This window comes from Podarcis cretensis, assembly GCF_951804945.1.
Source record: "Podarcis cretensis genome assembly, chromosome: 1".
NCBI lineage: Eukaryota > Metazoa > Chordata > Lepidosauria > Squamata > Lacertidae > Podarcis > Podarcis cretensis.
In genome coordinates this window covers 9380626-9392891 of record NC_137170.1, presented here as the reverse complement: position 1 = coordinate 9392891, position 12266 = coordinate 9380626, and the positions used below count along the sequence as shown (strand labels likewise).

The 12266-nt window shown below is 47.3% G+C and overlaps 1 long non-coding RNA gene across 1 annotated transcript in view; it reads left to right on the top strand.

Annotated features, from left to right (window-relative positions):
* LOC307208869 overlaps positions 1-12266 on the top strand; it is a 288717-nt gene that overhangs the window by 92273 nt on the left and 184178 nt on the right. The window contains exon 2 of the long non-coding RNA XR_013835256.1: positions 7774-9441. This is a non-coding gene — a long non-coding RNA (uncharacterized lncRNA). The remainder of the gene's footprint in view (positions 1-7773; positions 9442-12266) is intronic.

Below are 12266 nucleotides of genomic sequence, written 5' to 3'. Positions count from 1 at the left end.
ATTGAAAGTGCATCTTGGAATTCCCCCTTTCTGCACTGAATTATGGGCACATAGGAAACCGTACCAGATCAGGCAAAAGAAGAAGAAGAAAAAGAGCAAAGACCCCAGTCCTTGGGGGACTCCACTTCCTATTTCTCTCCATTTCTGAGCCAGTGTGGTGTAGTGGTTAAGAGCGGTGGACTCGTAATCTGGGGAACCGGGTTCGCGTCTCCGCTCCTCCACATGCAGCTGCTGGGTGACCTTGGGCCAGTCACACTTCTCTGAAGTCTCTCAGCCCCACTCACCTCACAGAGTGTTTGTTGTGGGGGAGGAAGGGAAAGGAGATTGTTAGCCGCTTTGAGACTCCTTAGGGTAGTGATAAAGCGGGATACCAAATCCAAACTCTTCTTCTTCTTCTTCCATTTTGAGATTTCTCCTCTCCAACCCCTCCGGCCACCCATCTAATTGCCGCAGACCAGATAGCCCCAAGCAGATGACGTCGACTCCTAGGCACTATAATCCTCCGCTGCCTGGGCTGCCAAGTGCCTCAGATGTTCAGCGACATAATGCATTGGGTCCAATTGCCACAATGGCACAGCTGAGTCGGAAGTAATAGTTGCTGATCGCGCCTCCAACTGAGCCAGAATCCCTAATAACACATGAAACAACAGCCGTGCGCACGGAAGATGCAGAGGTCAGACAGAGCCAAGGAGATGGGGGCTGGGGAGGCGCGTGACAGAAAGCATTATTCTAATGGCCCTTCCTGATCAGAGTAGAAGAACTGTGTCGCAGTGGCTGTTATTGCAGTTACCTGCATTGGGCCGCTCCATTTGCAACGTGTAACAGGCCCTATTTGTGCTCGCTACGGTTTGCGACAAGCTCGCACGGCTAGCTTACAACACATTTCCATTTACCCCATCGAGTCTAAACACGGCAAGCTTGCTCCCCTGGCGGCTACCTGGTAGGCCTCTTGGAAATCGCAAGCACGGCGCGGACAAGGTTTACCTCTTAGGAGCATCTTCGGAACAAAAGCATTTCTAGCTCGGCCTGGAATAAAAACACCGCCGCCTTGACAAAAGAGTGTTCAGAGCAGAGGGTTGTTAGGCACAAATGGGTGTCGTTCAGCACTGGTGCGTGAGGACCGGGGGCGGGGGGGCAAAAACACAGAAACAGACATGGATGTGCAAGTAAACTGTCCCCTTGCCCATCTTCAGTACTCACTGTTTCCTGTTCTTTAGCAGCAGGCGGAACCTTCGACTGTGACGGAAGGTCTTTCCATGCCTTCATAATAGCCAGCCCAACTCTCTCCATTAATCACAGAGTTAAGGCAATAATAATAATAATAATAATAATATACCACCCTTAATCAAAAGTTCCCAGGGCATGATAAAAGTCTGAAAATTTATCAGGACAGGTTATTTTATTTTTTTTGTAAATAATTTTTTATTTGGTTTTCAAAAATATAAACATATAGCAAAACCCCATTCAAAATCCAAATATCGAGATTGCTCTGAATCTCCTGGCTTCACCCCATCCCTTCCATGGGTCCTATTGGTAATATTTTCAACTGTATATCAATACTTCTCCGATTGTTTGTCTTTCTAAATTATCCATACATTCCGTTATATTACAAGTGTGGTTAAAATCCTGCCAATGTTTCAACCTGCTTACAATGATCTCATATATAAATTACAAACTTTTCCCATTCTTTTTTAAAGTTGTTGTCTTCTTGATTTCTGAGCTTCCCTGTTAGTTTTGCCATTTAAGCATAGTCTCTTCCTAAGTTATTTGTTGTTTACTGTTGTAATAATTCTTTTCTCAAAATTTATCTTCTGCACCTTGAAAATAAAAACTCTATCTATATCTATCTATCATCTATCTATCTATCATCTATCTCAGGGCAGTTCACAGAATAAAATACAAGATAAAACACCAGTAAATTATTAAACCAAGGCAACCAAACAATACCCCCCTTCCCACAGATAAACTTAAAAGGCTGTAGGATATTAATGAGCCCAAGGCCTGGTTAAAGAGAAATGTTTTTGCCTGGCACCTAAAAATATATAAAGGCACCAGGCGAACTCCCTGGAACTCCATAGACGAGGAGTCACTGCAGAGAAGGCCCCGTTCTTGTGTTGAAACCCTCTGGAACTCACATGGAAGAGGCACACAAAAAGAAGGACCTCAGAGGATGCAGGCAGAATATGGGATGTTTATACAGGGAGAGGTATAACACCAGAGTGGCCCAAGCACTCACCAGCAACAAGGTGCAAACTGAGCAATTTCTGCTGGAGATGGGCGGAATCTGTCGGGATGCGAAGATGCTAAAGGAAGATGTATTCATTACAGCCGTACCTCTAGTTACGAACTTAATTCGTTCAGGAGATCTGTTCTTAACCTGAAACTGTTCTTAACTAGAGGTGTGCTCTCACTAATGGGGGTCTCTTGCTGCTGCTGCTGCGCTGCCGGCACACGATTTCCGTTCTCATCCTGGGGCAAAGTTCTCAACTTGAGGTAACTCTTCCAGGTTAGCGGAGTTTGTAACCTGAAGCGTTTGTAACCTGAGGCATTTGTAACTCGAGGTACCACTGTACTGACCTTCCTTCCTCATGTTTGTGGGTTCAGCAGAGTGCCACCCCTTTGCAGCTTAAAGAGAAGCGCAGATAGGCCAGTTTTAGCCTTTTACTTTAAGTAAACCAGGATGCTTTAAGGCAGACTGGGTTTCCCCTCATATATCCCCCTTAAAATAACAGTCACACAAAAGGTCTTGTAAAAAAGAACATTTACCCATTCAGAATGCTTGTTGAAGAGTAACAGATACAGCACCTTTTTCAGGCAGGCTTCAAATGGTAATTCAGCCACAAAGATACTAAAGTCTAGCTTAAGACAGAAATGGAAAGAGACGGAAAGAGTAAGAGTGTGCCCAGGCAGGTAGAAGAATATATACCGTATTTTTCGCACCATAGGGCGCACCGGACCATAGGGCGCACATAGTTTTGGGAGACGGAAAACAAGAAAAAAATATTCCCAACCCCAGAAGCCAGAACAACAAGTGGGATCTGGCTTCCGGGATACCGTGTGGCTGTTCTGGCTTCTGGGGTAACCGCGCCAAGCCTCTTCAGGGCAGCGGCATGAAGGCTCCCCCTGCCCAAAGAGGCTGCGCAGGGCTAAAGCAGAAGCCAGGACAGATGCGTTGCTCAAGGGGCGCTGCGCTTTCTCTCTCTCTCTGCGCAGCCCCCCTCCTTCACAGGAGAGGTGCTGCGCAGAGAGGGAGAAGGGGTAGCGCCCTTCAGGGAAGCTGGAGAAGGGTCTCCTTCTGTTCCTCCTCGGGCTTCACTGGACAGGCGCGTTGCTCAAGGGGCGCTGCGCCTTCTCTCTCTCTCTGCGCAGCGCCTCTCCTTCACAGGAGAGGCGCTGCGCAGAGAGGGAGAAGGGGCAGCGCCCTTCAGCGAAGCTGGAGAAGGAACAGAAGGAGACCCTTCTGTTCCTCCTCCGGCTTCGCTGGACAGGCGCGTCGGGGCGAAGCGGAGGAGGAACAGGAGACCCTTCTGTTCCTCCTCCGCTTCCAGGACAGGCGCGTCGGGGCGAAGCCAAGGAGCCTGCATTCGCTCCATAGGACGCACACACATTTCCCCTTCATTTTTGGAGGGGAAAAAGTGCGTCCTATAGAGCGAAAAATACGGTAGCTATGCCTTCCCCCATCAGGGCACAGTGGGAATGTCTCTCTCACAGAGTCCTCTCTAGCAAGTTTACAGGAAAACTCTGTGAGCTTCCGCTCCTATCATGTGCCTATCTGGCAAAACATAACTTGTTGGTTTGACTGCATTAAATATCCCACAGAATACCTCAAGGACTGCCTCTCCACATATGAACCAACCTGGACTTTGCAATTATCATCTGAGGCCCTCCTTTGTGTGCCTGCTCCACCAGAGGTCCGGAGGGCGGCAACATGAAAATAGGCCTTTCCTGTGTTGGCTCCCTGTTTGTGGAATGCTCTCCCCAGGGAGATTTGCCTGGCGCCTTCATTCAGTGCCAGGCAAAAATGTCTCTTTCAGTGCCAGGCAAAAATGTCTCTCTTCAACCAGGCATTCGGCTGATTAACATTTTATGGTCTTTGAAATGTATTTGTGGGAGGTGGGGTTATTGGTTTGTTTCTGGTTTAATACAGATTTTGTATTCTCATTTTGTATTTTTCTGTTGTGAACCGCTCTGGGCTCTTCGGATGAAGGGTGGTATACAAATTCTGACAGCAGCAACAACAAAACAACAACAACAACAGGACAGCCGCAAGTGCTGCTGATAACAACAACAACAACAGCAATTTATTTATCACTTTATTTGTAAAAAGTCTTAAAGTTATCGAAGATATTTTTAAATACATGAACGTAACATTAATTAAAAGCAAAGCAAAGCAAAACATACAATGACAAGAAGTAGGGCAAGCCCTACACCATCCCACTAAAAGTTCAGCACCACAACAGAGGCTACCCACCCCTCAAAGTCTGGGTGAATAAAAAAATTATTGGACGGGCACCTTAAAATGGACAACGATGGCACCTAGCCCATTTCCCTGGGAAGAGCCTCTGCAAGTAGGGGGCCACCACCGAAAAAGCCCATTATTGTATAACTACCCTCCACACCTTCTTTGGATGAGGCAAACATGGAAGGGCCTCTGAGGAAGACGGCAGATTATAAACCATGAGTGCAGAGGGCAAGAACCCCTTGCCTTTGCGTGTCAAGACCCCACAACCACCCCCTCGTTGAAATGAAACACACAGGACACCAATATTAGGTTAATGTTATTGGGCAAATTTTGGCCACAACTTTATTGATTACAGAATGTGAGCGGTATTGGCTTAGGTATTGAATGGACCCGACTATATCTGACTCCTGCTCATTGTGCAGGGAGTCCAGTAAGAGTAAACCACCAGAAGGGTAAACCACCAACTCAAGCTCCCCCAGGTGTTCCCGACGGGGTCGTGTCATGGTTTTAGCCCCGCCCCGGGCTTTGGACAAGATCCACACCCCCGGATTCCTTTAATGGAATACCCTTAAGCTTGGAGGGGCAGGTGATGGCCACGCCTCGCCTCCCCCATCATAAGGTCCAGCAATGCCTAACCGCAAAACCTTACAAAGTTGTGACGGTTGCTACGAGGTAGGCGAAAACCCAATGGCCCCATGCCAATTTTGCCAAGTGGAAAAATTCCTGCCAGGCCCCTCAATGGCAACCAACTGAGGTTCATAGCAAGGCCAAGAAGAAAAACCTGCAAAATAGGGAGGGAGGGAGATCGAAGAGGCTCCCACCTTGGCATAAATGGTCCCAGCCATGCCCCCACGGATTGGCTGGCTGGTCGCTGACACGGCCAGGATCCCCCGGGCAACACGGGACTTCGTCCCCGCCCCTGGAGGAGAGTAGGTGGCCACGCGGTCCACCGCAACTCCTCCCCACGGTTTAGTGGAGCAGACTTCCTTGTCTCTAGGGTTATCCTGCTGCGGTTCAGAGAAATATCTCCATTTCTGAAGAGCTTGGTGTTTCCACTGTCGCTCATCTGCACCCGAATTATTTAGTGGGCTGTATTTAAAGGGCTCCCCAAGCGTGTTAGCAAAACCAAACACATCTTAGCAATAAATCAGACGCGGGCAATCCTACTTCACCACCGTTAAGTGGGTTCTTTAAAGGTCACGTTTTGAGAACCTCTTTTTCTTCTCCCTCCCCTTGTCAGCGGCGGTTGTTGCTCAGAAAGATCAGCGGTTCCTGACCTTGACAACAATGCCCCCGAGGGTTAGCGACAACCCCTTCTGTATCAATGCACATGGCGAGAGCCTCGTGGGGGCTGCACGCTTTTGATAGCAGGCAGCCTGGCTTTTCTTGACAACTCTCCGAGCAAAAAGATTTAATCCATCTCTCCCAATGTGAACTGGATCGCACTCCGCTGACATTAGATCCCATGCCCCAGGGAGAACCAAGCTGGGTGCTGTGTGGTTGTATTAGTGTGACTTTAATGGCTAAGCAGGGCAACCGGGCTTGACAAGAACTAAATAATACAAGCAGGGCAGGGGGAGAGGATGGAACTTGGGAGCGCAACATGACAACGTCTATGGATTTCCTGGCATTGAAAGCCAACAAGACCAAAAACTATGGGTGAGCTAGGTTTCAGCTCCTTGTTAGGATGTAAACAAGAGAAGATCTCCCCTAACCAACTCTTAGTACTGGAGGTGGTTCGCAGACACCAGGAATTACCTTATCCTCCAATAACTGCAATTTGCATTTCAAATGTGAAATGTGATTTCAGTCTGAGCACTTTAGACATCTCCTGCTTAGTTTGGAAGCGTGAAATCTCCTAAGCTGTCTAAAATTGGCTAGGAAAATATACCTTGCATGCCATCAGATCAGATGCCATCAGAGTGGCTGCAGAAACCCAGCCAGAGAGGCGGGGTATTATTATTATTATTATTATTATTAATTATTATTATTAATTATTATTATTATTGCTTGTTAAGTATGCCATTCCATCGCATATGCCAGATATCCAATGCCAACCACTGTACAAATACTGAATCTCCAATGGTTATTCAAGGATTCGAGAATTCAGAGGGAATTTTAAGGAGTAGATTTGGGAGCAGATTCTGGGTTGCAGCGTACAGATGGGAAAAAGAGAGTAGTCTAAAAAGGGAGGGGGAGAGGGAGCCGCCTGCTCAAAAGCACAGCATTGATGGAAGCAAAGTTTTCAGGGGGGTGGAGGGGCTTCTGTTCTTCATCTTCCAACACCCACCAGGTGCAACGCTAAAAAACTGGACAAAAGCAAGGAGATTTCTCAGGAAAGAAGCCAAAAGCCAAACAGTGCTAGTTCACTCAAAAGGAGACTCCCGGGTGGAATCTTTGTTCCTGCTGCATCAGATCTCGTTCCACCGCAGTCATGAATAATCACCTGGATTTTCTGCCCATCTTCGGCTCCCCTTCCCACCAACCCCATTTCAAGGAGGCAATTAATAGCACCAGGTGCAACTCTTCTGCCTCATCTCCCAGGACTTCCCCATTGTACACGGCCGAGGTCCCCACCTCCAGAATTTCTTTGCAGAAGCCTCTTTCCCTTGGTGTGGCACTACATCTCAGAGGACCCCAGCACAATGGGAAAGGAAATTGAATGTGGCCACGCTCACAAAGGAGTTACGCTCTCCTGCCTCAGGTTCCCCCTCCCCACCCAGTGGCCCGAGGCCATGATTTGCTTCATCTAGTTGTGCCACAAAGCTGGAGTTCTTTGCTTGTTTATTTAAAAGAATGCTGCAGTGAGAGAAAAGCACAGTGTAAACTTGCAGTCGGGTTTAATTCTTGCACAGCTAGGTTCGCCAGCAATGACCACAGCGACTAACAGCTAAATTAAGAAATCAGTTTCTTATGTTGAAGATGTGCCCAGCCAGCTCAGCCAAAGGTGGTCCTTTTCGTGGTAAGGCATCTAAAACAGCACACAGCATTCCCAGTGTGGTCTCAACCATATATTTGTATAATGGCCTTACGGTATTGGCAGATTTTCCTTTCCCAATGATCCCTCGCATGGGATTCTTCTTCTTCACAGGTGCCACAGTGGATCAACATTTTCATCAAATGATCCACTACCCAGTACGTTTCCAAGCACAGTTCTAAGTGTTGGTGCTGACCATTAAAGCCCTAAACAGCCTTGGTCCAGTATATCTGAAGGAGCGTCTCCACCCCCATCGTTCTACCCAGACACTGAAGCTGAGGGCCTTCTGGCGGTTCCCTCCCTGCGAGAAGTGAGGTTACAGGGAACCAGGCAGAGGGCCTTCTCAGTGGTGGCTCCTGCCCTGTGGAACACCCTCCCATCAGATGTCAAAGAGATAAACAACTACATAACTTTTAGAAGACATCTGAAGGCAGCGCTGTATTGGGAAGTTTTTAATGTTCAACATTTTATTGTGTTGCTAATGTTTTGTTGGGAACCATGAGATGGGAGGATGGAAAAGGCTGTCATTATGTCTCAAGCGCTACAGGACTGTAGTGACAGCCTCCTTTGGCAAACTGACCCTTGCCACCCACTCCTCAATTATAAAAATGACATGTAGCTGCCATCATCTAATCATGCTAACCACAAGACTGCCTCACTCTTACTGAAAGAATCCCAGTATCTAGGGAAGAAGCAACATTTTAGTATTGCGTATGTCGGAGCTGGCACAGGTTGGTCAAGTGTGAATGAAACAAAGGAACGGATTCTGAATGAAAAATGAAATTTATTTCAGGAAAGCGCAACTTACTTGGAACTAAAATTTAAAAGACCACTTTTAAAAATTGTAACAGAGAGGCATAAAAATAGAATTCTAAAACATTCCTTAGGCCAGTTTTCACCAAACTGGGACCACCCAGATGTTTTTGACTACAACTCCATCCATCCTAGGCAGTTGTGTTATATTCCTAAACCTCAGGAGGACACCAGGTTTGCAAAGGCTGCTACAGGCATTTTTCCTTCCTGTGTCCATACTTAAATCCTAGTACCTTCACAAAATTCCCAGCATGTTCCCATCTTATTTTATATTCCCCTCCCGTCTTTGAAGTGACTGCACTGGAGATGGGGAACATGGGCTCAGAGATCACACACCCTTCGATACATACCATATTTTTTGCTCTAGAAGACTCACTTTTTCCCTCCTAAAAAGGAAGGGGAAATGTGTGTGCGTCTTATGGAGCGAATGCAGGCTGCACAGCTATCCCAGAAGCCAGAACAGCAAGAGGGATTGCTGCTTTCACTGAGCAGCGATCCCTCTTGCTGTTCTGGCTTCTGAGATTCAGAATATATTTTTTCTTGTTTTCCTCCTCCAAAAACTAGGTGCATCTTGTGGTCTGGTGTGTCTTATAGAGTGAAAAATATGGTAATCTCTGAGCCCAGACCCTTCCCCTAATGGTTGTTTAACAGATGAAAGAAAGGCTGAGTCTCCTCTTTGCCCCCGAGGACTCGGGGAAAAACTTTTCCCAAGACCTAGTCCCTCCACTCTATTCCAGAATCAATACACTGGAGAGGAAAATGCAGCCACCTGGGTTATCCAATGCATAAGATTCCTTATGAAACTTACCAGTGTCCCTACAAAGATGGTTTAGGGTTCTAAACAGCACTTTGTGCTCATGGCTTTGCTTGAAAGTGGTGGATTTAAGTGGGGAAAATGACCGTTAAAGGCAAAGCATAAAAAGTGCAACAGGACTGCAGAAGAAGGGAGAAGTTGCAGCCAGATGTTCACCCGGAACACTTGCAAGTTTTTCATAACATAAAATAACCTGGAGGTCATCTTTTTTCAAATTAAAGCAAAGGCACATACAGGTAGGGAGAAAACCTAAATAATGTAACCTGCGGATGCAAAGCAAAGCAATTTGTGGTGTACAGAGCTTTGCGAGAAAAAGAAGTTTATATACTGGAACTGTAAATAGAAAAGGTACAGCAGTGCAGGTGTGCAGCTGCAGTACAGGTGTGGAAACTACAGCTGCAGTACAAGTGTTGAACTACAACTCCCATTGTCTCTGCCCACTGACCATGCTTGCTGGGGCTGATGGGAAGTACAGTTCAGAAACAACTAAATGTTTCCCACACCTGCCATAGTGTGCTTGGACTTGATGCTTAAGACAAATCATGCTCCTCTGGGATGCTGCTCACATGCAAAGCAGGAACAAGTGTGCTAAGCTCTCTCGTCTCCACCTCTACGAGTTTTTCAGGTGCCACAAGACCTAAGCAGACCCAAAACTAAAACAAAACCACCAGACAAGAGTATAACAAAGTTGGCTTTGGATCGCTGAAATTAAACAGGGCTTTGATGAAACTGCATGCTTTCTGACAAGCCGGAAACTGGGTAAGGGGCATGGCTACCAGGAAACAAAACTAACCAGAACACAAGAAAGAATACGGTTGTGAGATGGAGATTACATGTTAATAGCAAGGATTAACCAACATTAAGGGGGGAAGTATATAGATCACAACTTAAAAAGAGCCAGTCAGGCATTAGGGCAGCCTTTGCAAATCTTGCGTGTTTTGGACTACAACTACCATCAGCAAGAGGCAGCATGGTTGTAGTCCAACAAAACATCTGGAGAGCATCAGGTCAGCAAAGGATGGATTAGGGAAAGGTGGAAGCGCTAAATTGTCTGCCTCTTCCCCTCTTTCTGGAAAGCGGCAGCAGATTATGACTCACGGAGCAGAATGATGCATTTTTCTCTGCGTACCTTTTTAAAAAGTATGTTTCTGTGAATGCTGAAAATCCAGGCAAGTGGTCTATAATATCCCTAGCGTGAAACGAGGCCTTGGTCCACTAGAACAGGGGTCAGCAAACTTTTTAAGCAGGGGGCCGGTCCACTGTCCGTCAGACCTTGTGGGGGGCCGGACTATATTTTTTGGGGGGGAAAGAGAGAACGAATTCCTATGCCCCACAAATAACCCAGAGATGCATTTTAAATAAAAGGACACATTCTACTCATGTAAAAACACGCTGATTCCCAGACCGTCTGTAGGCTAGAATTAGGTGGTGATTGGGCCGGATCCGGCCCCTGGGCCTTAGTTTGCCTACCCATGCACTAGAAGTCTTTCTCAACCTTGGGTGCTCGGATGTTGTTGGACTACAACTCCCATCACCCCCAGATGGCAGGAACCAGTGGTCAGGGATGATGGGAGTTGTAGTCCAACATCATCTGGGACCCAAGGTTGAGAAAGGCTGCACTGGAAGGAAGCACTACAGCCAGCTCTATAGCACCCCACAGACATGCCTGGAAGCAGCTACAGCCATTTGGGCCAATGCCCTGTGGAATTAGAAAAAAAACAAACTACTGTTTGTGGGCAGTTTTGCAGAAACGCTGATATTTGCTGATTTGCCGTTCCTGTTTTAAAGGCTTGGCTGAGAAAAAGAGTAGAGTGCATTCTGCTAGGGCATTTTAAATGGCCATCTCAGCAACATTATTTGACAGCTTCCTTAAGAGTGCATCTTGCAGGACAAATTGTTTCCCCCACCTATACCCTCTAACACCAGCCATTTCACATCATTTAGCCTTCCTCCACAGAGGGCACCATCTCATGCCACCACTGTGGGAGAAATCATGGGGCTGTTTGATCTTAATCCACCAGATGTCCCTTTTTAAATATCTCCCTGCCCAGGGCAGTCTGCAAGCCAGTCTCTTGGCAAGCTTAGAATGCAGCACAACTGCTTCTTCCAAGGGAAGACTGGACGAAGGGCTACCAAAAAATAATTCCCTGCGAAGATATAAAAGGGGCTTCTAATGTTTTAATGTTGTATTTTAATCTTTTTTAAATTGTATTTTAATCAACTTGTTTTTATTATTGGTTGTTAGCTGCCCTGAGCCCGGTCTTGGCTGGGGAGGGCGGCTTACATAAAAACCAAAAATACAGTAAAATATCACACGTTAAAAACTTCCCTAAACAGGGCTGCCTTAAGATGTCTTCTGAATGTCAGGTAGTTGTTTATCGCTTTGACATCTGCTGGAAGGGCGTTCCACAGGGCGGGCGCCACTACCGAGAAGGCCCTCTGCCTGGTTCCCTGTAGCTTTGCTTCTCGCAATGAGGGAGCCGCCAGAAGGCCCTCGGCGCTGGACCTCAGCGTCTGGGCAGAATGATGGGGGTGGTGACGCTCCTTCAGGTATACTGGACCGAGGCCGTTTAGGGCTTTAAAGGTCAGCACCAACACTTTGAATTGTGCTCGGAAACGTACTGGGAGCCAATGTAGGTTTTTCAAGACCGGTGTTATGTGGTCTCGGCGGCCGCCCCCAGTCACCAGTCTAGCTGCCGCGTTCTGGATTAGTTGTAGTTTCCGAGTCACCTTCAAAGGTAGCCCCACGTAGAGTGCATTGCAGTAGTCCAAGCGGGAGATAACCAGAGCATGCACCACTCTGGCGAGACAGTCCACGGGCAGGTAGGGTCTCAGCCTGCGTACCAGATGGAGCTGGTAGACAGCTGCCCTGGACACAGAATCAACCTGCGCCTCCATGGACAGCTGTGAGTCCAAAATGACTCCCAGGCTGCGCACCTGGTCCTTCAGGGGCACAGTTACCCCATTCAGGACCAGGGAATCCTCCACACCTGCCTGCCTCCTGTCCCCCAAAAACAGTACTTCTGTCTTGTCAGGATTCAACCTCAATCTGTTAGCCACCATCCATCCCCCAACCGCCTCCAGACACTCACACAGGACCTTCACCGCCTTTACTGGTTACTGGTTCTGATTTAAAAGAGAGGTAGAGCTGGGTATCATCCGCATATTGATGAACACCCAGTCCAAACCCCCTGATGATC